We start from the raw sequence: 24,290 nt of genomic DNA, 5'->3' as shown, positions 1-24,290 counted from the left end.
CTCGATTAGCTGTGGTAGCTGTTCTGGCCCATGTAGGTGGATATTAGACTCAGAGACTTTAAGTAACTTGCTCAGGGCCACACAGCTGTAAAGTGGCAGAGCCAGGATTTGAACGAGGTCTGGCTTCAAATTCCACAGTTTCTTTGCCACGCAGCTTTTCTCAGACTAAAGACAGTGACTAAGGTTTCCAAAAGTGCCTCCCTCCCCAGGATGAGCCCCGTCCACAGGGCAACGTGTGGAATTACAGGTTCCCAACAGAGGCGTCCTTACAGGAGTGGGGGCAAAGGATGCCAGGATCTGGTCTGAACACCCTCTGCCTTATCTGGCTTCAGGTGACCTGGCTAAGTGGGTTTGAGATAAAAACACTTGGTGAGAATGGAGGCCTCTGAGGGCGGCTCGGGGCAGAGGTGCTAGTATCTGCGGGCACCGATCGCGCTGCTGCGCCTCTTGGCACGCCTCCCGTTATTGTCTTTGCATCGGCTCACACTCCCTTTCCCTCGGCGTGTTTCCTTCATAACAGGATGGCAGACACAGCCGCTGCTAAGGGCCGTTCCAGCTCCTGAACCTCTGAGATCAGGTCCCCGCGTGAGACTCTGAGACCACGAAGGTGCCCACTTCCCAGAGCATCTTTGAAGCTCTGAGGGCCCCGTTTCCCTGTTTCAGTCACCCTGGATGGTGACCACTGGGGAACATCACCTGAGTGGTCTGCACGTGGAGCCCCAGCCCTGATGCTGGGTCTTCAGTTTCCAGGGGCTTTTCCAGCTCAAGATACTCCTAAGCTTTGCTCATTATTGTTTGAAGAAACAGTCTCAGGGTTCCATCTTCCAAGTGCTGGCTCTCTGGCTCCTCCTTCCTCTCAAGTCTGCGGCAAGTCAGCCCATCTTCTCCGAGATCGTCTTCTTTCTTGAGGTACTTTATCAAGTGCAGTGGTAGCAACGAATTCCCTCTACTGGTGGTGTGCTTGGAAAGCTCTTCACCCAAAGCCAGAACTGCATTAGGTATGTTTCCTGTTTTCTAGGTTATTGCAGGAATCAGTTTTAGTGATTTTTTTTTTACCATTACATAACACATGTTGCTATTTTCCAACTTTCTAAAACAGTTTCTTCACCACTCAGCCTATCAGCCAGTGCCATATGTTTTAGGTTTTATTATGGCAGCATTCTACTTTTGGCACCAAGTTCTCTACTAGTCAGCTATTGCTGCAATAATGCTGTATAACAAATGATGCCATCAATTCCAGCGGTTTAGAAAAAAATGTTTCCCACTCATGTGTTTGTGCGTCAACTGTGGAATCGGCTTCAGGCTGCAGGTGCGGCTCAGCTCTGCCTCTCATTCTGGGGCCCAGATGGGAGAGGCAGCAGCTTCCCTGGGTGTTTCCTTCTCGTGGGGCAGATCAGGAGTTTAGGAAGGTGAGCAGAAGCATGTTGTGCCTCCAAAACCTCTGCTCAGAGCTGCCCCACTGTCCCCCTGCCCATGTTCCACTGGTCACAGCAAGTCACATGGCCACGCCACGATGTTGGGGAGGGCAGGAAGGAAGAATTGTGAACAAGCCAGGCTGCCTGCCACAGGAGTGGCTAACTGATTTGGGCTGAGCCAATACAAGACGAGGTTTCCAAAGACATGGCCTCCAAGCTGCCCTGTCCCTCTGCTCCCCAAGCCCTTGTTTTGCGGAACTGGCCCGACTGGGCGGGAAGAGCGCAGGGCTGGGCTGGCCTGGTGCTGCCAGCTAGTGCTCTCCCGGCAGGCGCTCCCCCGTGTCTCGGAGCTGCACTCTGTCTGCTGTGAAACGTGATGAGGGGCGTCCCTCCTCGGCACCTGGGATAAACAGGCGTCTATCTGCGGATGCCAGCTTTGTGGGGGATGCTGACAGACAGCACTTCTCAAGCCTTGTCCTCCCTCTCTCTGGATGGGTGGAGGGGCACCAGATCCCACGGAGTCCCTGTGCTGCGCGCCAGCCCTGGGCCCCACTCTCGTGTAGCTCACATCTCGAGGGAGGTGTCAGATCTGGGGAGCAGAGGAGCAGATGGAGGGTCCTGTGCTGCCCGATCCCCAGAGCCAGAGTGAGCTCCCACGAGCAGAAGCATCCATTTGGCCGCCCCCTCAGACAGGGGTCTGGGGCCCCGGTGATGGTGGAGGAGGAAGTGCCCCTGCCCCGTGGAGCTGGCGGGCTCTGGGAACAACCCACAACAGCTGTTACCACACCTGCAGCTGCCTCCTCGAGTCCCTGCTGGACGCTTCCATACGGAACATGTGACACACTGTCTGTAGCAGGCTGACCGTGGCCCCAAAGGGCTATGTCTACGTCCTAATTCCCAGAACCTATGAGTGGGACCTTATTTGGAAAATGGGTCTTTGCAGACGTAATTAAGTTGAGGGTCTTGAGATGGGATCATCCTGGACTATCTGGGTGGGCCCGAAATCCAGTGACAAGTATCCTCCTAAGAGGAAGGCAGAGGAGATTTGAGACAGAAGTGGAGACACGGATGGAAGAGGTGCAGCCACTTGAAGATGGAGGCAGAGATGGAGGGAGGTGGCCACCAGCCCAGGGACACCCGGAGCCCCCAGAAGCCAGAAGAGGTAGGAGGGACCGTCCCCTAGAGCGTCAGAGGGAGCACAGCCCTGCCAGCACCTGGACCCTCGACCCCTGGCCTCCAGAGCTCTGAGAGAATAAATCTCTTTTGTGTTAAGCCCCCACTTGCGGTGATTTGTTACAACAGCTGCAGGACCCTAACACACCGTCTTAGTTATCTCACGAAGCCTATGCAATAGGTGTGTGGTGCCCATTTTACAGGTGGAGAAACTGAGGCTGAGAGATTAGATGACTTGCTGACGGTGGCTGCTGAGTGGTGAGAACAAAGTCCAGCCTTCTTCCACCTCCTGTGCTTCGGCCCCGAAACAGCCCACGGCTGAAGAGGAGTTCAGCCGAAGAGGAGGGTGCTGTGCTACACGTGACCTGCCACGGAGGCTGCTGAAGTGCAGGAGCTGGAGAACCTGATGCAGGGCGCTGGAGGAGGCGGGACCCTGGTCTTGCTGGGTGACAGCCGAGGCCCTTGGAGGAAGCGGGCTGCGGGTCTGGTGTCCCCGTGCAGACCCCACATAAGGCCTCGTGTGGAGTCCCACGCCAGGGCTTCTCCGTGTTGGAGTCGACTGGAAATGCCTGTCCACCTCTCATTCCTCGGGGGTTGGGCCTCTCCCTCTGACCAGTCCTTAGACTGAGGTGAGACCCAGGTCCTCCTCCTGTCTGGTGACTTGGAGGGACCATGGCAGAAGTGGACTCAAGCCTTGCTGGGAGCTCAGCAGATGAGCGCAGGGCTGAGGGCCCCCAGAGACGCTGCCTGGCACACAGTGAGAAATCAACAGAGGGTTGTTCCCCTCCATTTTCCTCAGAGAAAGGAAAGCCATCTGGGGACGAAAGGTCGGGAGAGAGAAGGGACGTCCACCAGCAGCCTACTCTCCTCATGGCATCTTCTGAGGTGGGTCCCTGCATCTCCTCCTTGGCGGGGGGCATGCAGCCAGCACTGGGGTGTTCGTGCTGCCCTGTCCAGGCCTCTGAGTGGTGTGCAGACTGCACCTTGGACCTCCCGGGCTCCAGCCTCTGCTTGGGGAGCACCGGGTCCTGGGTGTGTTTTGGCTTTGAGTCTTTCAATTCCTCCTCTGCTGGGCATCTGTCCTGCCCCCCGTCTCCCCTCCCGGCTCCCCCTTCTTGGATTCTGCTTGTGTGGTTTCTCTGATCTGATGGGGCAAGACCCCAGAGCACAGTCAGGTGTTCATGTGGGTGTGCACATGCGATGTGCTATGGGGGGTGTTTCTCTCTGGGTACAGAGTGTGTGTTTGCGTGTGTGCTGTGTATGCACAGGGCATGTTGACATATATCTGGTGTGTATACAGGCTGTCTATAACATATGCGTGGTGTATGTGCATATTACGTATGTGTGTTCTCAGGACTGCATGTGTGCATGTGCAATGTTGTGTGGACAACTTGTTTGCTCCCAATGTCATGTGTCTGTATGTGCCGTGAGATTTGTGTGTGCACACACAGTATTGTGTGTGAATGTGTGCTTGATGCAGTATTGTGTATATGTGTGCTACAGTGTGTGTGTGTGTGCATGCATGTGCTGTGAATGTGAGTGTATACACGCACTCAGTATGTGTGCACAGTGTGTATGTGTGTATATGTGTGCAAGATGTCTGTATGTGTACATGCGTGTGCTGTGTGTGCACTCACACAATACGTGTGTGCAGTGTATGTATGTGCATATGTGTGTGCATGAATGTGCTGTGAGTGTGTGTACGTACTCAATATGTGCACACAGTGTGTGAGTATGTATGTGCATATGTGTGCAATATGTGTGTATGTGTGCATGCATGTGCTGTGAGACTGGTAACTCCTTTTTTCTTTCCATTTTTTCCCTTTTTGAGTGGGAATGTGTATAACTGTCAATATATGCCTGTCCCAACGTTGTATTTGGGGAGCAGATAACTTTCTTGAGTTTTACATGTTCACAGATGAAGGGGAATTGTGCATCCGGATAGATTGTACCCTGAGCCTCACACACCCCTGATTTAGATTATTTAGATGATGAGATTTGGGATTTTTGAATTCATTAGATTTAGATGAGATTTTTTTTTGGATTTAGACTTGATATTGTAAAGAGTAAGACTTTTGGAGATGTTGGGATGGGGTGAGTGTATTTTGCGTGTGGGATTTTGCATGTGAGCCTTTGGAGACCAGAGGGCAGACTGAGGTCAGCAGAATAACGGCCCCCAAAGATGTCCACACCTTACTCCCCAAGCCCGGTGAATATGCTAGCTTATATGTTGAAGGAGATTTTACAGACGTGATTAAATTGAGGACTTTGAGATGGGGAGATTATTCTGGATTATCTAGGTGGACCTAGATAATCACAAGTGTCATTATAAGAAGGAGGCAGGAACATCAGAGTCAGAGAAGGAGACATGACTATGGAAGCAAGATCAGAGTGATGAGATTGCTGATTTGAAGGTGGAAGAAGGGACCTTGAGGCAAGGAATGTGGGCACCTCTAGAAGGTGCAAAAGGCAGGGAAGTGGGTTCTCCCTGGAGCCTCCAAAAGCAAGGCAATCTTGTCAACACCATGATTTAGCCAATGAAACCCATTTTGGACTTCTGACTTCCGGAACTGTAAGATAGTAAAATTGTGTTGTTTTAAACCACTAAAATTGTGCTAATTAATTATAGCAGCAATAGGAAACTAATACAGGGGCATGTTGACAAGGAGCCAGCAAAGGAGACAGTCAGTGTTGCAGGAGGATCAGGAGACAGGCAGTCCCAGAACCCGGAAGAAGAACGTTTCCTGAAGGGGAGTAACGCTCTGTGTTGGATGTTGCTGGACCTCCAAGATGAGGGCTGAGGACTGACCTCCTCATTTAGCAAAGTGAAGGTCACTGACTGCAGCAAGAGTGTTTTTGGTGCACTGGGGGAGATAAAAGCCTGATAGGAGAGGATTCAGGAGAGACTAGGAGGAGAGCAACTGGAGATGGCAAGAGTTGTTTCTGAGGGACTCATGGTAAAGGGCGGAAAGACAGGTAGCAGCTGGGGTGCCCTTGGCCTGTGGGAGTGGACAGCACGAGTGCTGTTGAGTGACCCAGCCGAGGGGAGCAGTTGGACAAGAGCTCGGGAGAATACTGGGGCTGGGTCCTTGTGTCGGGGGAGGGGCTGGGTCTAGCACATGCTGCAGAGTCTGCGTGGGTGGGAGCCCTTGTGTGTGTGGGGGCGGGGGGTTGATGCCGGTGGGAGCACATGGAAGTTCTTTTCTGATTACTTCGATTTTCTCAGCGAAATAGGAAACAATCATCTCTTTTTCACTTGCTAAATGTGCTGAGCAGGCTTGCCGAATGCATACACTTCACCCAGGGCCCCAGAGCACAGCAGGAAGCAATAGGAATACGTTGCACATGCAGCTTCAATATTGTTTGGTTGGAGAAATAATATACTGCCCAAATAGTTTGTTTTAAATTAGACAAACACCCTGGAGCCGGCCTGCTGCTGGAGAGGACAGCAAGGGCTGTTCGGAGCGCTGAGGTCAGCTGTGTTTGACATTCCTGACGCGTGAAGGGCTCGCTTAGAACAACAGCGCGAGCCGCGGGGCGTGAGCTCCCTGGAGCCGCTCCAGGGCCCCGCTTGAGAAATGTTTCGGTCCTAGAGATTCCGCCCCAATTTTAAACATCTGTTGGTGATTGTGGAAAATACAGTTGGGATTGTTTTGGTCACAGCCTGTGAAAGCTGCCGTTGTGCTGTGCTTTAAAGCCTCGGTGATGGATATTTCACACTCTGACTCAAGTGGGCAGCGCCGGCCCTGACCCATGTCAACAGGGTCCCACCTGCCGCTCAGCTTGCGGCTCCAGCTCTCCTTAGAGGTGGGTCCTGAGAACCCAGGAAGATGTGAGTCTGGGAGCCCTCCAGCAGCTCAGTCCCCTTCCGTCCTGTCCTGAGGTAAGTCGTGTAGGTGTCTGTGTTCTCCACATGTCAAACTCCTTCAGGCCAGAGGCCCTGCACTTCCTCGGTCCGTCTGTCCACCTGCCTTTGTGAGCCTCATGGGGGCCTCCTCATTCTCTCCTGGCTCCTCATAGCCCCTCGTCAGAGAAACTCTCCCACCCACTGTTTCATTCCATATCTCCGTGGGCAAGACCTGTCGTAGCTTTTTGTTTTCTTTTGGTTTTATTTTTTAGATCAATCGAGGCCAGTCTGGAGTCCCATTTCCTCAGGACAGTGGACACAGTGAATCTGAGGTGCTTTCTGGTCTTAAGGAACCTCTGGACCCCAAACCTCCCCTGCCCTCCTTGCTTCTGCTCCACAGCTGGGCCCTCCTCGCCAGGGTGGGAACGAGGCACACGCTTCCCCGGTCTCCTTCGAGTCCCTTCCCCCCGACCCCAGCCTGCCCTGGCCTGAGCTCCTCACCAGCACCTGTAAACGGCCTCTGGATCTCATCGCCTGTCTCCCTGCGGGAAGGTGTCCTTCTGGGCAGGGGTCTGTGCCTGTTTCTCGTGGTTTTGTCCCAAGCCCTTGAACAATGTCTGGTGCACAGGCAGATAAGAGTAAGAAGCCAGACAGCAGCCTCAGCCCCTCGTTGTGCAGCCCGAGTGTTTCAGGCTCACAGCACCTGCCACAGTGGGTCGTAGTGTCATATAAATATGCATCTCCACCACACAGATGAGAAGGAAGGAGACTAGGCCTGGATGAGTGCTCAGTCATGTTGCCAGTAACCTGACACTTGACCTCAGGTCTGTTGAGTTTCAAAGCCCAATTTTTCAGTCACTGTGGAACACTGCCTCCTTTGAGCCTATGGAACCCTAACCTACACACAACACATCTATCTCTACCCGTCTTTCCTTCGGTCTGTCCATTTGTCCAGTTATCCACAATTTCTATACCTACACTTTTACATCTATCATCCATCCATCCACATAATCCATCATCCATCCATCCATCCATCTAATCTATCACCTATCTATCCATCCATTTAATCCATCATCTATCTATCCATCCATCCACCTATCATCCATCCATCCATCCATCCATCCATCTAATATATCATATCCATCCATCTGATCCAACATCTATGTATTCACCCATCCGTCTAATCTATCATCTATCCATCCATCCATCCATGTATGCATGCATCCATCTATCTAATCCATCATCCATCTATCCATCCATCCATCTAATCCGTCATCTATCTATCCATCCATCCACCATACAATGAGATACACGTGCACACCTCAGTCCTTGAAGGGACGTGCATCCACCTGGCCCCGAGCATCACCCACCCCACCTCCAGGATGGGCTTCCCCTGTCTGCTATGCCCTCCTGATCCATTCTGCTGCTCCAGAGACAGCTCCCCGCCTGGCTGCTCCTGGCTGTGTCCCCTCTTTGCTGGCGTGCTGCCTTCCAGTGGGATTAGGACCTCCCTCTCAAAGAACTTCCCTTGGTGCCTGTTTCCTGCCTGTCAGTCTCACAGAGACCATCAACCCAAGGACCATAAAAAGTACCAACTCGAAGGGGCCCCTTGCACCCCCACTGGAAGTGGCTGTTTGTCTGCAGGGAAGTGGCATTACAGGAACTGAAGGGATGGGACCCTTTACTTCTGACATCACACTCACAGTGAGGCTGAAGGAGGCAGTAAAGAGAGAGCAACAAGGCCGAGAGAGGAGTCTGCGCCTGGGCCTGGCTGCGTGGGACACAGCCTTCTCTGGGGCCTCTGTTTGCGCCCCTTGGTCCGGGGTGTGGGCCCTGCTCCCGGCTCCAGCACTGCTGGCCTGAGTCCTGGCTGCGGCTGATGGACACGACAGCAGCCAGGGGTGGGAGCTCCTTTGGATGGATTAAAACATGGACCTGTAACTTGAGTCACATCTTTAGTTTGTAGCAAACTTCTGAAGTCAACCGCACTCCTGGGAGCGAGGCCTCTTTTCTGGTGCAGAATCTGCCTTTGTGGAAAGAAAAATAAAGCCATTTTGTTTGTTTCATGTTAAGGCCTGTAAGGTAAGTTTCTGGTTTGGGGGAGCTCCCTTCCTCCTGACCCCAGTCGACCTTGACAAGGGTCCATGAGGCACGTGCTTTCTGCAGGGCCCTCCATAGTGGACTAAGAGGGTGGGGAGGAAGCTGGGCGGCCGAGGGACGTCCTCCCGCTAGTTACTTCCCTCTCTGTCCATCCTTCGTAAACTCCTCTTCCTCTTGCAGAGGGACATGGAGGCGCCTGGTGCTGAGGCCTCAGCAGCGGAAAGCCAGGCCCTTCCTGGCAGGACTGGGCTAGGCGAGGACAGGCCCCAGGATGGCCATCCCTGCAGCTGTGAGCTGGCTGGGGCACTCCCATGTGCTGCGGGCGGTGGGCCATGGGGGCATAACCTGGGGCAGTGGGCAGCGGCTTTCCCTCCCAGGGCTTGGCAGGAAGCTGAGTCCACAAAAGCCACCCACCCAAGGCCAACAGTGGCCAAGTGAAGATTGATCTTAGGCAGCAGGGCATGGCCTGGGCAGCCTGACCACAGACAGAGGCCACAGAGCTTCCAGGACGTTCTAGTTGGAACTGGAACAGGAGGCCTAAGTGTACTCCCTCCGGGGGCCCGCAGGACCCCAGCCCACCACGCCGGCCCTGGGCGTGTTGGGGAGAGGCCAGGCCCCTCTCTGGGATGGACGCCACGGTCAGTGGGGTCTTTGGCCAGAGGCGTGGCCGTTCCTGCCACTTTGCGAGTGTGACTCCAGAGAGGGGCAACTGCGTGCCTGATGGTGTTTCTCGAGCAGAAGGGGAGGCGAGACTAGCGGCGTCAACTTCACAGAGGCACGATGACATAACCCTCCAAGCATTCGTGACCAGCCTCAATTATACAGTCACACCCAGGGCCACGGGGATTTATGGGAGATGGAAACTTCTGGACTACATTCCCCCTGCCAGGTCCCCAGGCACTTGGCTAGAGGGTGGGACAGAGCTGCACGCACCAGCTGTGGGGCCCTGGGCAGACCTCAGCTGGCCTGTGGATCCGGATGGGGCAGTGTGGATGGGTCCCTGGCCTAGGACAGGCCAGACCCTCTGCACGTGAGCTTTGCTCAGAATCAGTCAGAACTGGGCCCCAAACGCCTCCGCTTAACCAGCGTGCCCCGTGAACCTGCACAGCACTGGCCACTGCAGATGCCGCCAAGCCCACCCCAGTGTGTGTGTGAGCACATGCGTGCGTGCGCATGGGTGTGCGTGCGTGTGTGTACGCACGTGTGCTAAAATGCTTCAGAGAAAAAGCAGCCCAGGAATGTGGGGATTGAATGGGGCATGGGCTGTGCCTGGGGTCCCTTGTTGGGCTGTGGGGTGGGTGGGGCTGAGGCCACAGGAAGAGCCTGCTGCCCCGGGAGCGTGCGGGAGATGCTGTTTCTCATATACTTCATTTCCTGTTTTAACACATGTGAATGTCCTGAAATAAAAACTGTACGTCCCCATGAGGACGGGCAGGTTTGCGGGATGGAAACCCTCCCCGGCCGCCTGTCCTGGAGACCTGCGTGGGGCCTTCCCTGCCCACCATGCGGTCCAGTCCTTCCCTGCTCACCATGCGGTCCAGTCCTTCCCTGCTCTGCCTCTGTGCAGGGGTGTGCCTGCAGCTCTGGGCCCAACCCCATCCCTTGTCAGCCTTGCCTGGTGGGCGGAGTGCCGGTGGGGGTGGACTTTCCCTCCCAGACCCTGTGACGTGGCCAGGCTCCAGGTCCCTGGCCTCCTTGCTGTCCCTGGGGTCCCTGAAGCCCCTCTGAAGGGGCCACCTGGGGGCCTGGCACTGCCCACGCTGGAGGTGAAGCGTGTGGAGGCCTTCATCCTTTAGGGTCAGGTCTCTCTGCCCACATCACTCCTGGTGGGTCCCAAGGGTGGACACTCTCCCCAGAGGCTCCAGAGACTGTGTCAGCTCCCCCAGTTGACTCCTTTGAAGTTGGCCGGGCTTTGTTCCGGGCCCTGGAGCTGCTGTTCAGACCCTGGCTCCTGCACAGGTGGGAGGGCTGAGGGCTCCGGTGGGCTCTGCTGTGGTTGTCCCCAAGTGACCCTGTAAACTCCCGAGAGGAGGAGTTGCTGCCTGGAAAGGGGCCTTGACAGGAGCTGGGGGCTTCCGAGTTCAGGATGGGGCAGAGCCCACGGAGCCCGGGCTGCACGGGGACCTCAAGGGTGCCAAGGAGCAGCGGGCAGCAGGGCGGAGTCCATAGCTGGAAGGGTAGAGCTGCAGCCACAGGGTCGGGGGGGCAGTTGTGCTGTACCCCCGAGAGCTCACGGAGTCAGTGCACCTCCTGGGGCCTGCCAACACGAGAAAGGGGCACCTCCTCTGGCGCCATGCCTGTCCGTAGGCCTGAGTGTGCCTTGCAGGGCTCATGGGCAGGACCTGTGAGCCCCAGGCCCGGAGAGGCCCCAGCTGTGTCCCGATATTGGCAGAGCCCAGTGTCTGCCCCGTCCAACTTGGGTGATGGACGTGAAGGGTCGTCAGGTTTAGAGGGTCCAGGGTGGACACTCTTTTCTTTTGGGAAGAGCTTGAGCCACTTTGCAGTGAGCCTGGGCCCCTCGTGGGTGAGCTGGGTGAGACCACTGGCCCATGAGGCGAGACTTTCTGTTGAGGATCCAGGAGGGGCCTTGGGGGCATCTGACCCCAGTGAGGCAAGAGGCCTTCTGGGGCTGGGTGGGGTGCAGGAGAGGAGGGGGTTTTTCTAGCTGGGATGGAAGAGGATTTGAGGTCCAGGAACAGCTGGGGCCAGGACCCAGAAAGACCCCAAGAATTGCAGGGTGTCGTTCACCTTGGGGGTGATGCCCAAGGTCTGCAAGAATGGCTAGGTGAGTCAGGGGAATACCTGTTTCCGGGGCTGGGTGTGGCGGGGTTGGGAGACCCCAGACCAATTTTAGGCTGTGTCAGGGCTGCTGAGAAACCCACCTGATTGTGGGTCACAGAGCCAAGGGTGTCAGCGAGAAACATGTGGAGTGCAGGAGGGGCCTGGGTGGGGGTGCGATGTGGCCGTGGGGTGTGGCCCTGCCAGCCCAGGGGTCTTTGTTTCTGCACCGAGGCTGGGACAAGCTGCTACAGGCCGGGCACCTTCCTCTGGGGACGGGGAGCATGAGGTGGACGCCAGGGTTTGGATTTAACTGGAAAGTCAGTCTGTTGCTCTTTGATGGCATTTAGGCCCGTGGGCCAGTGTTGGCCACACCGCAGCCTGGCCTGGCAGGGCAGGGCTGCCAGCATGGGCTCCTCCCACAGCGCAGGGCTGGCCTGAGTCTACTGCCCCCCAGAGCCTGTGAGGAAGGAACTGCAGAGGCTCCCAGTGGCTGTGAACATGGAGGGGTCCACGTGGCCTCAGGAGGGAATCTTGGCTCTGGTGTCCTCAGAGATCCAGACCCCACCTTGCTCCCAACAGGACCCTCCCTGGTTGCCCTGGAGCTCAGGCTGCCCACCCCGTCCTCTGCTCCCTGGCCTACCATGTGCCCCAGACTTCCCCCTGGAGCTCCCCCATCCCCTCCCCTATCCTCCCATCCCCTCCCAGCCCCTCCCTCTGGCCTGTGTCTTTTGGACACGACCCACTTTGTGGTCATTCTTTGCAGACACACCCCTAGCTGGGGATGGGAGGTCCCCTTGGACCTTGGTTTGGGAGGGAAATGGGCTCTGGCCCATGTTAACCTAAATAGTATTTTGCTCTTAAAATTCCAGAGCCATATTTGAGGCCAGGCCAAACCAGGCCTGCCTTTGGTGGCTCTGAGACTCAGGGCTCATCTGAGAACCCCTGAGTGAGCTGGCCTGGGGTGCCCTGACTTGGGGCGGACTAAGGCCATGAGGCAGAGGTACAGGAACCCAGCGTCACCCATGGGGCAGGAATGTGCTGGGCAAGGGTGGTGGGCGTGCAGGGCAGTGAGAGTCCCCTACTCTGCCCTACACCCTTGTTGCTCCCTGCCCCTGAGGGATCCTCACATGGGCTTGGGCTGGGCTGCGTGTGTGAGGCTCTTGGTCTGGCTGGGTCTGGGCGCACAGTAGGCCCTTCAGCAGCTCATCCAGGGATTCACCCCAAGATTCAGCCATCGAGGCATTGGGGGACCCTTCAAGGACTAGAAACACTTTGCTGCGACAGGGCCGTTTGTGAGGAGGGGGTAGTCCAATGGGCAGGGTGAGCTGGGCAGACGGTGGGACCTCAGAGGGAGGGAGGGAGCGAGGGAGGGAGCCGTCCAGGGTGGGTGGAGACAGGGCCTCAGCAGGCAGTCGGGGCACTGGGCACCCTTGGGGCCTCTGTTCTCCGGCTGGTAAATATGTACAGAGCAAGCCCAGTCCACCAAGCAGCGGTGCCCCATGGTGGTCGGGGTCGGCTTCTGGGACAACCAGAGGGAGCAGCCCTCAGCATGTCCTTCTCGAACCTGGCTGTGCTGTGCAGGCCGGGCCCAGTCAATGCAGTGGGAGGGATGTCCTGCAGGCCCTTGAACTACAGAGGATGGGGGGGTCCTGTAGGCCCGTGGGGGGTCTAGGGGGTCACGCTGGCCCCTGGGTCATGGTGGGTACAGCTTTGACTCTGAGTGAGTTGGGAGCCTGGGGAGGCAGCCAGCAGAGGAGATGCTGTGTGGTCCAGGTGTCCAGTGTCCCTGTGACTGGCCCATGGAGAAGATCCCATGGGGTCAGCTGGGAGAGAGGTGACGGAGCAGGGCCGTGGGATGGGCAGCTTCCGGAAATGTCCTGAGGTCCAGCTTGGAGAGGGAAGGGGAGCAGGAATGGAGAGTGGCCTCAAAGCATCAATGTTGCACCCCCTGGGGCCCCACACAGGGAGCCCAAGTGCCCCTAGGCCATCCCAGTCTGGCCACCCAGAGTACTCGGCCTGCGGGGAGTGAGGCCTGTGCTGGCCCATGGCCTCGCAGTCCCTCCATGGCAGAGGGTCCTTCCTGGGCTGATGGGCCCTCACTTTTCCTGGGTGGGGTCAGGAACCCGAGGCCCTGGGAGGAAGGCTGAGAAGGCGTCCCAGCCCCGAGTCCCTCAGCCCACACGGCGCCCATCACTCCCCCATGCCCTCCCTGGGGCCCAAGGCTTGGGGGTGGGAAAAGCACCTGGAACACATCCCACGCTGTTTCCCAGGGAAGGGACCCTGCTCCCTGATTCATGGACGGGAACCCTGCCCAGCCGCCCACCCCCGCCAGGACGTTCCGGCTGCACAGCACATTTCACAGGCATCTGGATCAAATAACTGGCTGATAGTGAGTATAAATTAGAGACGGAACTCTCCAGAAGGCAGAGCCACCGCAATTCATTCCAATGTGATGCATGCAGGGGGGCTGTGGCTCCCTGAAATTCAAAGTCAGCCCAGAAAGAAAGGGCGTGACGCTATCCACACAAGTGTGATCCCCATGGCCTCACAGCCGTGCCTGTGAGGGAGGAGTGAGTGGGAGAGGTCACGACGGGCCAGCACACCTCATAGTGCCAGGGTGGTGGGATGGGGGACCTGCCTGCAGAGTACAGCTGAGCCAGCGCCCCGAACTCTTGCTGTGGCAAGGCCCTGAGCCAACCCCTAAGTGTCTGCTGGCCCTGTAGCCAGGCAGGCGTGGCTTTTGATCTGCCACCTTTTCGCTGTGTGACTTCATTGAGTCTCTTACCTTCTCTGGGCTTCCATTTCCTCATCAGCTGCTTGTGAGAATGGAGCAGAGACTGCACAGAAGCCCTGGTGCGGGCAGTGAGGGGAGGGCAGCTCACGGGGAAGGTCCAGAACATCAGGGACAGGGAAGACACAGTGGCCTGGTGGTGGCCACAGGAAGGCTGGAGGAAGGAGAGTGGGGCACCCATTGGTGCAGGAGCAGGTTGGGAGCCAGGCGTGGCAGGGCCAGGTGGGATGGGGGACTCTAAACAAAGCAGCCAGGGGGTGGGTGGGGAGCCTGACAGTGGGGTGCTGCGGAAGGACACACCTCCCTCAGACCAGGACCCCGGCCCTGTTCTCCAGCCTGTGTCTCCACCAGGGTTGATGGTGGCCCCCCGGGTCCAGGGCATGCTGCTGCATCCACAGCCCCTCAGGGCAGCCGGGCGCAGGGTCTGCAGGCTGGCTGGCCTCCTTTCCTCCAGGCCCACCTGCTGGCATCCCTGCAGGCGCCCGGCCGGGGTGGCGGGTCTCCCTGGAAGGTGGAAGCTCAGGGCTGGGTCCCCGAGGGCTGTTCTCAGGCTCCGCTGTCTGCAGACACACGCCTTACACATCCCGGCCCAGACGTCCTCCCATGGGGCCGGGGCTCGGGGGCGTGCTCTTAAGTTATGGTCGAGGCTCCGAGTCACCTGACAGCAGGCTGTGTCTTCGCCTAACCGCACTGGGTCTTGTGGTAACACATTTCAGCGTCTCATTTCTGTGATCAACGTGGTGATTGAATATTTCCTTGGGCTCCTTAAGGTGTTTTGTATTTTTTCTGTTCTTCTCCTTTGCCACTCTTCCCCTGGGTTCTTGCTTTCTTCTTGCTGATTTGTGGGAGTTCTTTGCATGCGATGGATCAGTACTTGTGTTCACCTTGCAGATTTTCGTTCCCTGTCTGTTGCTTAACATTCTCTTTCTAATGGTGCTTTTTTCATCACACAGAAGTCCTCAAATTTTATGTAGTCAAACTTGTCAATTGTTCCCTTTAAGGCTTGGATTTTGCATCTTGCTTGTCTTGCTGAGAATGTGCACATAATCTCTTGTATTTTCTTCCAGTGCTTTTATAATTATGCTTTTTGCCTTTAATCTTAGTCTATTTTTGGATATGGGGTGAGACAGAGTGGAACCACTTCTCCACATTAAATCTTAGCTACCACGAGCCCTGAAGGACACAAATTATAGCGTAGGGGCTGGAGCTGGGCCTTCTGGGCTGGAAGCCATGCCCGGCCCCTCACGGTTGGGGGTGCTGGCCAGTTGCTGAGCCTGTCTGAGCCTCAGTTTCCTCTTCTCCAGAAGGTTTGCATGCAGATTAAACAAGCACCTTTGTGTGAACAACACAGGTCTGATGGAGCCTATGTCGGGTCCTGGAGGTCTGCGAAGCCTGCAAGCAATTCCCAGGCCCTGGGGTCCCCACCTCTTCCTGCTTCTTCTGGAAGAGAGGGGGGTGGGGTAGGGCCAGGGGTCGGGGAGAAAACCTGCGGCCTCCACATATCTCAGCCAGAGTGAGACCGACACTGCACACAACAGGCCCCTTGCCCTGGCGACCCCAGCACAGAGACTGCCTGCCAGGCTGCTGGGGCATCTGAGGAGGAAACAGTCACAGTGTGGTCATGCCAGCCAGACTTCGACAAGCCCAGAGAGGCTCCGAAAGCTGGAAATGACGTAAGTGAGGAGAGAGCCCGGAGCTGGGGCTGAGACGGGGCACCTGGGTCTCAGCCTTCTCCTGGCGGGAGGCAGTGGTGGCACGAGCTTCCCGCTCTGTAGGCAAGTAGCTCCTGCATGCTCCTGAAGGGGAAAGCCCTCCCCACAGGCTGGCCAGCCAGCCGCGGGCCCTGGGGTCTGGGTCTGAGGGGACACCAGCCTGACAGGAGGCCCCTCACGGTCAGGCTGACCCCGGGCTGTGCGGCCTTCCTTCTGCTTGTCCCCCCGCGTCTCTGGTGCTGCCTCGGGACTGTCCCCTTGCAGTCCTCCCCCAACCCCAGCCCTCTGCAAGGCCTCGGGGACTGTCCCGTGAGCCGCTGGGTCCGGCCGTCCTCCCCCTCTGCTCCGGCTGCTGCTTAACCGCTCAGAGCCGCCTGTAGCTGGTGCTTCCTGGTAGACAGCCGTCTGTCAGGCAAGCCGGCTAAGAAAGTGGTAAAGAAGCGGTCGCTGACTTGGCCCAAAATGGGTAAGGGGAGAGGTTAAGAAAAGCGAGAGAAGAGGAGGGGCCTGCCCAGAGTGGGAGCTGAGGGCGTGTGACTTGTGGGGACTGAGTCAGGACCCTCCCCAGGCCCCCACTGCCTGGAACATCGTCAGGTCGGCCTGGGCCACTGAGGGACAGAGCTCAACCAGGAGGCAGGAGCCACAGCTGACACCGCACGCCAACCTCGGTGGGTCCCTTCCTTGAGCCTCTGCTCATCTGAAAGAGGGAGGGATGTGCTGGCCGCCCACTGGGTCCTCAAGAGATTCTTGCCTTGAGGATGGCAGTTGAAGGTGGCCCTCTGCCACTCGGTCACCCAGCAGCCCTGCCCATCCCCACGGCTGAAGGATGAGAGTAGCACAGGCTCCCTGACGAGTGTCCGAAGTCCAGAAATGGGCTCAACGTGGTCAGTGCTGGGAGGGTCTGCAGCAACAGCCGCGCTGCCAGGACCTGGTAGCCAGGCACGTAAAGAAGCACACAGCTCGTAGAATTCTACAGAAGGAGACGACTATTGAGTTTCCTCCTTTTCAAAGTGAGTGCCTCACATTTCCAGCTTTGTTGATTTTTGCGAGACTTCGGGCCCAGACGGGCTTCCCCTGCTCCTCCTGCAGGTGGATGTTGCTGAGCTGAGCATGGTTGCAACACTTTCCTGTGAAATGAACTGAAACAGAAGTTGATGTCTTCCTCATATGAGAAATACATAAATCAGTTAAAAATAGTTCTCGGAGCGGATGCGATGATGTCGTGGCTGTCACAGGAAACACGTGAATCAGGCTCATCCCCACCAACAGGAAAGTCCGTGGTCTCCAGGCCCCTCCTTGGGGGTTTGGGGAGGCAGGGCCCTCTGGCTCACCTCACACCCGGCCCTGCAGAGGTACCCGCCGGACAGGACGGCTGGCCCCGAGCTGGCTGAGCCCCTGCCCATGTAGCTGAGAGCTGGGCTTGCTTCCTGGTTCTGACCTGGCCCAAAGATGCACATGCAAGGCCTCTGTCATCAGCTGGGCCTGGGGACAGACCCTCTGGGCTGGCTGGCCTGGTGGGTGTCAGTACAGAGACCATGTCCCCCTCTGCCTGTGCCCTGTCGGGGTGGTCGCCCGAGAGCCTGCGCCCAGCAACACTTGTGAGGAGCAAGACCCATGTGGTCACATAAGCGCTGAGCAGAAACTTCACACCCGCCCCACACAGCTGCCGAGCCTGGTGTCAGCATTGCGGGCGCGGAGGGCCTTCAAGCCCAGGCGCTGTGACCGAAGCGGCTGCGGTTCTGCCCATCAGGGGAGCAGGTGCTAAGGCCACTGCAGCCCTGGAGGCCCGGTGGCTGAGCCGGCCCTGAGTCACTGGGCAGTCATCCCGGAGAGGCCTGGCTGTGGGCACCTGGTGCAGGCCAGAGCGGGGACCAGGCGTCAAGTTCCTTTGGGCTGAGGTCAGGAGCATTTCCACAGCATGAGCCGAGGACCCTTTGCCTGAACTGGCCATGGGTTTCTCACCTGCAGGGTGGGGGCAGAGGGGGAAGAGGCCAGGGAGGGTAAGGGCCACCCAACACCAGCCAGTGAGCTGCAGAGCCTGCAGGCAAGCTGTTGGCCGTGAGTCCAAGTCGGTGTTGAGTATGAAGCTTGAGAAAAACTCAGCTCAGAGTTGACCAAAAGGCCCCTAAGGGGACACGAAACCAGGCTTGCAGCCACCAAGGCCTGTTCCCCAGGGTGGGGGGCCCTCCCAAGGGGCTTGCGCTGGGCTGGGCCTCCTCTACAGCCTCAGGCCTGAACAGGAAGGACGAGGGTCCCCACTGGCCTCTTGGCCCGTGGCTCTTGGCCATGGAGGCGGGGGCGGGAGGGCGTCCAGCTTACCTCAGGCCTCGCTCTGGTCGTCTGGGTCAGCTCAGTGGGAAGGTGTGAGGAGGTGGGTGGGCGTTGGCTCTGCCTCCTCCTGGGCGGGGTCCTGGGGGCAGTGAGAGGAGAAGGGAGCTTGGCTGGGGAGGAGCCACGTTTAGGAAGGCACCCTTCCCAGGAAATTCCCAAAACAGACACCTGTGGGGTGTCCTGAGAGAGAAGACAGAATCTCAAAAGCAGTCTTCTTTTCATATTTTTGAGCCAATAAAAGTTATTTCCCCGCCCCCGGGTTTCAACATTTTCATGTCTTTAAAAGCTTGTGGACCCTGTGCCCTGAACTTTAGGGTCTCACTGCTAAAGGAACCTGGAGATTCCAGACCCACCCTCCTGAGGGAGGCCCTCAGAGGAAGAGAGAAGAGTCTGCCATTCGCTGGGCTCAGCTCGGCCTGAAAGTGAGCAGGAGAGACAGCAGCCCCGCCCTGCCAGCCCATCACAAACACACGCGTGGCCCCACTGTCATAGATAAGCATGGATGCACACGTATGTGTGCACACACACGCTCACACCCATGTGTTCACACACACGTGTGCTCACTGACATGCATCCACGGGTGTACACACGCACACACATGCACTCATACATCTGCCTACAAGCATGTGTACGTACACACATGCACACGTACAGGTGAGGAGGCCGGGGAGGGGTCTATTCTTGGCCTCCCCTGCCCCTCTCACCTTGCCTGGGACCCAGCAGGTGCCCACTGGCTACTGGCCATGTGGACAAGTAAGTGAACTCAGGGCACGGGGCAGGGGACACCGAGCTCTGTGGCCCACGGGCAGAGAGAGGGTGGAGCCGGATCCCTAGGGCTGGAGGGGTGGGGTCAGAGGGGCTCAGGCGTGCTGTGGCTGCTGAGTGCCCTCTATGCGCCAAGCGCTCTCACGAAGCCCCAGCAAGGCTGTGGGATGGAGTCGCTGGTCCCAATGGGCAGGCGAGACTTGTCGACTTCCCAGGATGCGGAGGCACAGCTGTGACTCCCCTGGGAGGGGCGATGATTGTGTTCTCTACCCCCGGTGCTCCTGTGCCCTCGCCCATCCCACTCCTGCCCCTCCCTGTGCTCCATGCATTCAGGGTCATAGTCCAGGCTGGCTGTGGTCTCCTGGGGTCAGGTGGGGTGTGCCCCTCAGCAGGCAGCCACTCCTGGATGAACCAGACCCTTCTCCTCTTCCCCTGCCTCCAGGCGTGGACTTGGTTTTGGCCTCTGACCCCTGTGCCATGAGGCGCCCTCCCCAGCACCCAGGGATGCAGATGCTGTTTCTCACCCTTGACCTCCCCGGATTTCTGAATCAAACATCTCGCATGTCTGAGCTTGGGGTGCCTATGCTTGGCCGCTAGACACAGAGGGCATCTTCAGGGACAAGGGGTGTGATTCTTCCTAAACCTCCCAAGCCAAGGCACCCAGATCCGGACCAGAGAACCTGGGTTGGGGAGAGCTTTGGGGGTGCACAGAGGTTGTGGCTGATCAGGGCAGTGCCCTGCTCGGACAGTGTTTGGGTGGTGCTGCGGCTGTCTCCTCCGATCCCTCCTGCTGGGCAGTGTCAGGCAGGGCAGACGCTGGGACCTGCTCCTGGCCAGGGCTCCCCGTTCCGCACCTGTAATTAGCTGCTCCTGTGCCTGGTCTCAGCGAAGAGCCTCCTTGCCCTCCTGACCTGACGTCGTCTCTGATGCTCTGATGATGCCTATTTTACAGATGAAGAAACGTCCAGAGAGGAACTTGCCCAAAGCCACACAGAGAGTAACAAGGTGGCTCAGAAGCCATCAGAGTCAGGACAGGGCAGGCTTGGCACTACACATGCTGCCTGACAGCTCCTAAGTGCGGGCCCCGCCCGGCTCCCAGCCAGGGGAAGATAACACAAGGCTGGCCCAGCCCAGCCAGAGTGGCCATGAGCATCACATTAGGGAATGTGAATGGGCAAGGCTGGGAAGACTCTGCCAAGATGGTGCTTGTGACCCCTGCCTCTCCCCCACTTGTGCCTCCAGCAGCTATAACTCATTGAGAAGCCAGTTTTCTCACTGGAGGAGACCCTTTCCAGGCAACCTGCCAGTGCCCATGGCCCCTGCGCCTCCCCAGGAGACACCCAGAGTGTTGGATCGCTGTCACTTCCCATGTCATCCAGCTCTTGGGGAGGAAGGACTGAGTCAGCTGCTGCCGGTGCCCAGCTTGTCCCAATCGTCTCCTCGGGAGCTCTGCAGGCCCCACTTTCGTGCTCCGTGTTTCCCACTAGCTGTGAGGGGCCGGGGGCACCCTGGCAGGGGTGGAAGGTGGTGGGGCGTCCCGAGGAGGTCAGGCAAGGCAGCTGGAGAACAGAACCTCTGTGCTGGGCTGGGCACGCCTACAGCGTGGGCAGAGGCGCGATGTGGCCGCCTCCAGGGCTGTGGGTGGGGTGCAGCCTAAGCTGAATTGCCCTCTGGCTCCGGAAGCCTGGCCACATGACCTCAAAACTGAGGCAACTTGGACTTTCTGCTGAATGTGAGCAGCTACTGCTACTTCTGAAAGCAGAGGGATGTTGCCAAGTTCCACCAAGCGTCCCCTTTCTGGAACAGTCGCCATCCCTGGGGCTCCTCCAGGCTCAGCAGGGTGGCGTTGAAGGTCTTAGAGGGAGAAGTCACAAGAAGAGCTGGGACATCTCTGTAGACGCTGGCACTCCCCACCAGCAGGGGAAGTGGCTTAGAACCATATTGTGGATGCATTTATGAGACGAGTTGCCTGAACATCTTAGAGAGGAAGAGATGAAGCTTCTAGACTCAGACACAGGAACTACATGCACGCTCAGATGCACAGACACACACATGGCACACACCCTGAGATACACACTCACCACACGTGCTCACACACAGAGATAATACATCGAGAGCACACACACGCACTCACCCTCACAGAGAACATGCCCACATGTCACACACATACCTACACACATCCTTGCCCTGCACACACCCTCAGCCTGGTGGACAGGCTGGAGATCCAGGGTCACGGGCAGACCTGAGACGGCAGGACCGGGGAAGGAGGCACAGGGCCCAGCGCTGCCAATGCTGACTCCCGCCCGGCCCCCTGCCGCCCCGCGTGTGCCGTGGGTCCTGCCCCGACCCGAGCCTCTACTTTCTCATCCACGAAACAGGCATCCAGGGTTGACCAGGTTGCTTAAGTGGAACCACATCTGCAGCATCGATCCGGGATGCGCCCGGAGGAAAAGACGACCCGGGCGCGGTGGAGGGCTTTCCTGAGCCCCAGCCTCTGCCTCGGACGCCCTCCGAGGGTGCAGCCCTCTGCCCTGCAGCTGACCCCGCTCGGAGCCCGCACCGCACGACAGGAGTTGCAAGACCCGGCTCCGCAGGGACGGCCTTCCGAGCGCACCTGCAGCGCCGCCTGCCGGCCGCGGGGAGCCCTGCGCCGCACCAGTCCCAGGCGCTCGGCGACGTTGGGACCGGAGCCCAGGGACCCCGCCCCAACTTCCAGAGTCAGGGAGCCAGAAGCAGAGGGCCTCCGTTCCCACACTCGCTCTTGGATGCGCCAGCGCGGCAGGTTGGACGCTGAGCCGCCTGCCCAGTCCCCTTGCTGGCCCCAAAGCGGACGCTTCTCCTTGATGGAAAAGCGTCCAGGTGAGCAGAGTGTCCTCCATGGGTCATGGGAGCCGTGAGAGGGTGGGCTGGCTGATGTCAGACACACAGGAGCTCCGAGGAGGGTACAAGCGGCCTGAGCTCCAGTCCAAGGGGCAATCCTCAGCAGGACCCCCTGAGACAGTGCACAGACTGCAGAGGGTGGAACAGAAACATTTTGGGGAACCTGCTGCAAAATTTGTGGCTTATAAGTGTAACCTTTGAATACCACTGGAGCCTGTACATTGCTTCTTCACCAAGCTGCACAGTCTGTCTGTCTCCAGTCTTCTGGCCTCCCTCTGCCTGAACTCCTGTCCCCACCTGCTCAGCTCCACAAGCCTCCAGACTCGTGTGACAGCACCCCCCACCCAATTCTCTAAAAAAGTTAACTCTAACTGAAGACAGCAGTGTGAAAGAGTAACAGTTCACCTAGAAAACAGGAAAGTTTGAACCAGATTGCCAGTCTCCAGGACACTCAGCTGCAACTTGACACTTTGTTGAGTCCATTTAACTCATTACTTCACCTGACTGGTTTCCAACCAGCCCCAGAGGAGGGGTGTTCCCTGACCTGGATGCCTCTCGGAGTTGAAAAATCCCAGATTTCACCCCCGGTGCTGACATTTGCACCATGATTTTCACCTGCTGCCTCCTTTAAATCGAGACTCGCTAGTGACGCAGGTTACCACTTGGTGCTGTGCTTGAGCCTCTCCTGCCAGGTGGTCCCCTAGAAAGGACCATCTCGCTCACCTCATTGCAAGGCCAAGCCCTGCCTCCCCCTTCCTTTCATCTTAGAGCTACTGGAACATCTGCATTCCAGGTGAGAAACTGAGGCCCTTGGGGCAGACAAGACAAAGCCGCGTTTGACACAGTTCCTTTGTCTTTTCTCTTCCAGCTCCCGCTCCCCATCTTCTCTCTCTCTCTCTCTCTCTCTCTCACACACACACACAGACACACATGTACAATGAAGCAGAAAACATGCTATGTGATGATGTGACTTTAGAGCTTGTTGACTTGGCTGTGCTCACACAGGTAGGTGATAGACAGATAGATGATAGAAAGAAGATAGATAGATAGGAAGCAACAGATGGATAATTGATTGGTAGGTATAGATAGGTTAGATATATAAGATAAATGATAGATGGATAGATATAGGTTAGACAGATGATAGACAGTAGATAGTTTAGATAGATGATAGATTAGATAAATAGATGATGGAGATGGATTAGATAGATGATAAAAAGCAACAGATGGATGACAGATAGATAGGTATAGAGAGCTAAATGATAGATGAATAGATGATAGATAGGTAGAGAGAGAGGAATGGCCATACCATTTTGCATTCTTCCCAGTCATGAATGAGAGGTCCTATTGCTGCTTATTTTTGTCAGCACTCAGTATTGTTGGCATTTTAATTTCAGCCATTTTAGTAAGTATGTTATGGTCTCTCGTCATGGTTTTAATTTGCATTTCCCTAATGGCTGATGACGTTAAACATCTTTTCCGGTGCTTATTTGTCATCCATATGTCCTCTTTGTTGAAGTATCTGTTCAAATCCTTTCCCAATTTGTAGTTGGATTACTATTTTTCTTTTTTTTGAGGAAGATTAGCCCTCAGGCTAACATCTGCTGCCAATCCTCCTCCTTTTGCTGAGGAAGACAGGCCCTGAGCTAACATCCGTGCCCATCTTCCTCTACTTTATATGTGGGACGCCTACCACAGGGTGGCTTGCCAAGCCATGCCATGTCCATACCCGGGATGTGAACCGGCGAACCCTGGGCCCCCGAAGTGGAACATGGGAACTTAACCACTATGCCACTGGGCTGGCCCCACTATTTTTTTAATTGTTGGATTTTGAGAATTCTTTTCACATTCTGGATCCAATTCTTTGTCAGATTTGTGATTTGGAAATATTTTCTCCTAGTCTGTGTCTTGTGTTTTCCTTCTCTTAACCTTGTCTTTTGCCAAGCAAAAGCTTTTAATTTTGATGAAGTCCAATTTGTCACTTCTTTCTTTTATGGACTATGCTTTTGATGTCATGTGTAGGAACTCTTTGCTTAATCCAGGTCCATGAAGATTTTCTCCACATTTTCTTCTAAAAGAAATGTTCTTTATAGTTTTATATTTAACTCTATGGTCCATTTTAAGTTAATTATTATGTAAGGTTTGAGGTTTAGGTCAGGGTTCATTTTTTGGATATTGATGTCCAATTATTCCCATATTATTTATAAATACAGACATTTAGTCATGCAGTCCCTTTTAAGAAATCTTCAATGGCTTTCCATTTCCCCTAGATAAAAGTCCTTACCTGAAGGGTCAAGGTCCCCCTTCTCTCTGAGTCCCCTCCTCACTCGATGGGAGACCCCCCTGTTCTCATCAGCCTGGGGGGTCTCCTCCACAGGGCCCACCCTCTACAAACTATGGCTCTGTACTGACTGGCCACGTGCCCGCTGTCAGTCTCTCTCATCAGGATCTGAGCCCATGAGGGGAAGGACGTGCCTGCCTGGCTTCCCGTGGCCTGC

The 24,290-nt window shown here is 56.6% G+C and overlaps 1 long non-coding RNA gene across 2 annotated transcripts; it reads left to right on the top strand.

The window, feature by feature from the left end:
• The first annotated feature begins 6,101 nt into the window (after positions 1-6,101).
• LOC111775555 (uncharacterized) lies at positions 6,102-8,507 on the top strand. 2 transcript variants are annotated; one of them, XR_011422723.1, is made up of 3 exons: positions 6,102-6,471; positions 6,708-6,767; positions 8,080-8,507. It is a non-coding gene; the product is annotated as an uncharacterized lncRNA (long non-coding RNA). The 2 variants fall into 2 exon arrangements; XR_011422722.1 differs by having other exon boundaries at positions 7,989-8,507.
• The last annotated feature ends 15,783 nt before the right edge of the window (positions 8,508-24,290 follow it).

The sequence above is a fragment of the Equus caballus genome, chromosome 11, assembly GCF_041296265.1.
Source record: "Equus caballus isolate H_3958 breed thoroughbred chromosome 11, TB-T2T, whole genome shotgun sequence".
In the NCBI taxonomy this organism is placed as follows: Eukaryota; Metazoa; Chordata; class Mammalia; order Perissodactyla; family Equidae; genus Equus; species Equus caballus.
Note: the sequence above shows the minus strand (reverse complement) of the source record. Positions and strands in the feature narration are given on the sequence as shown.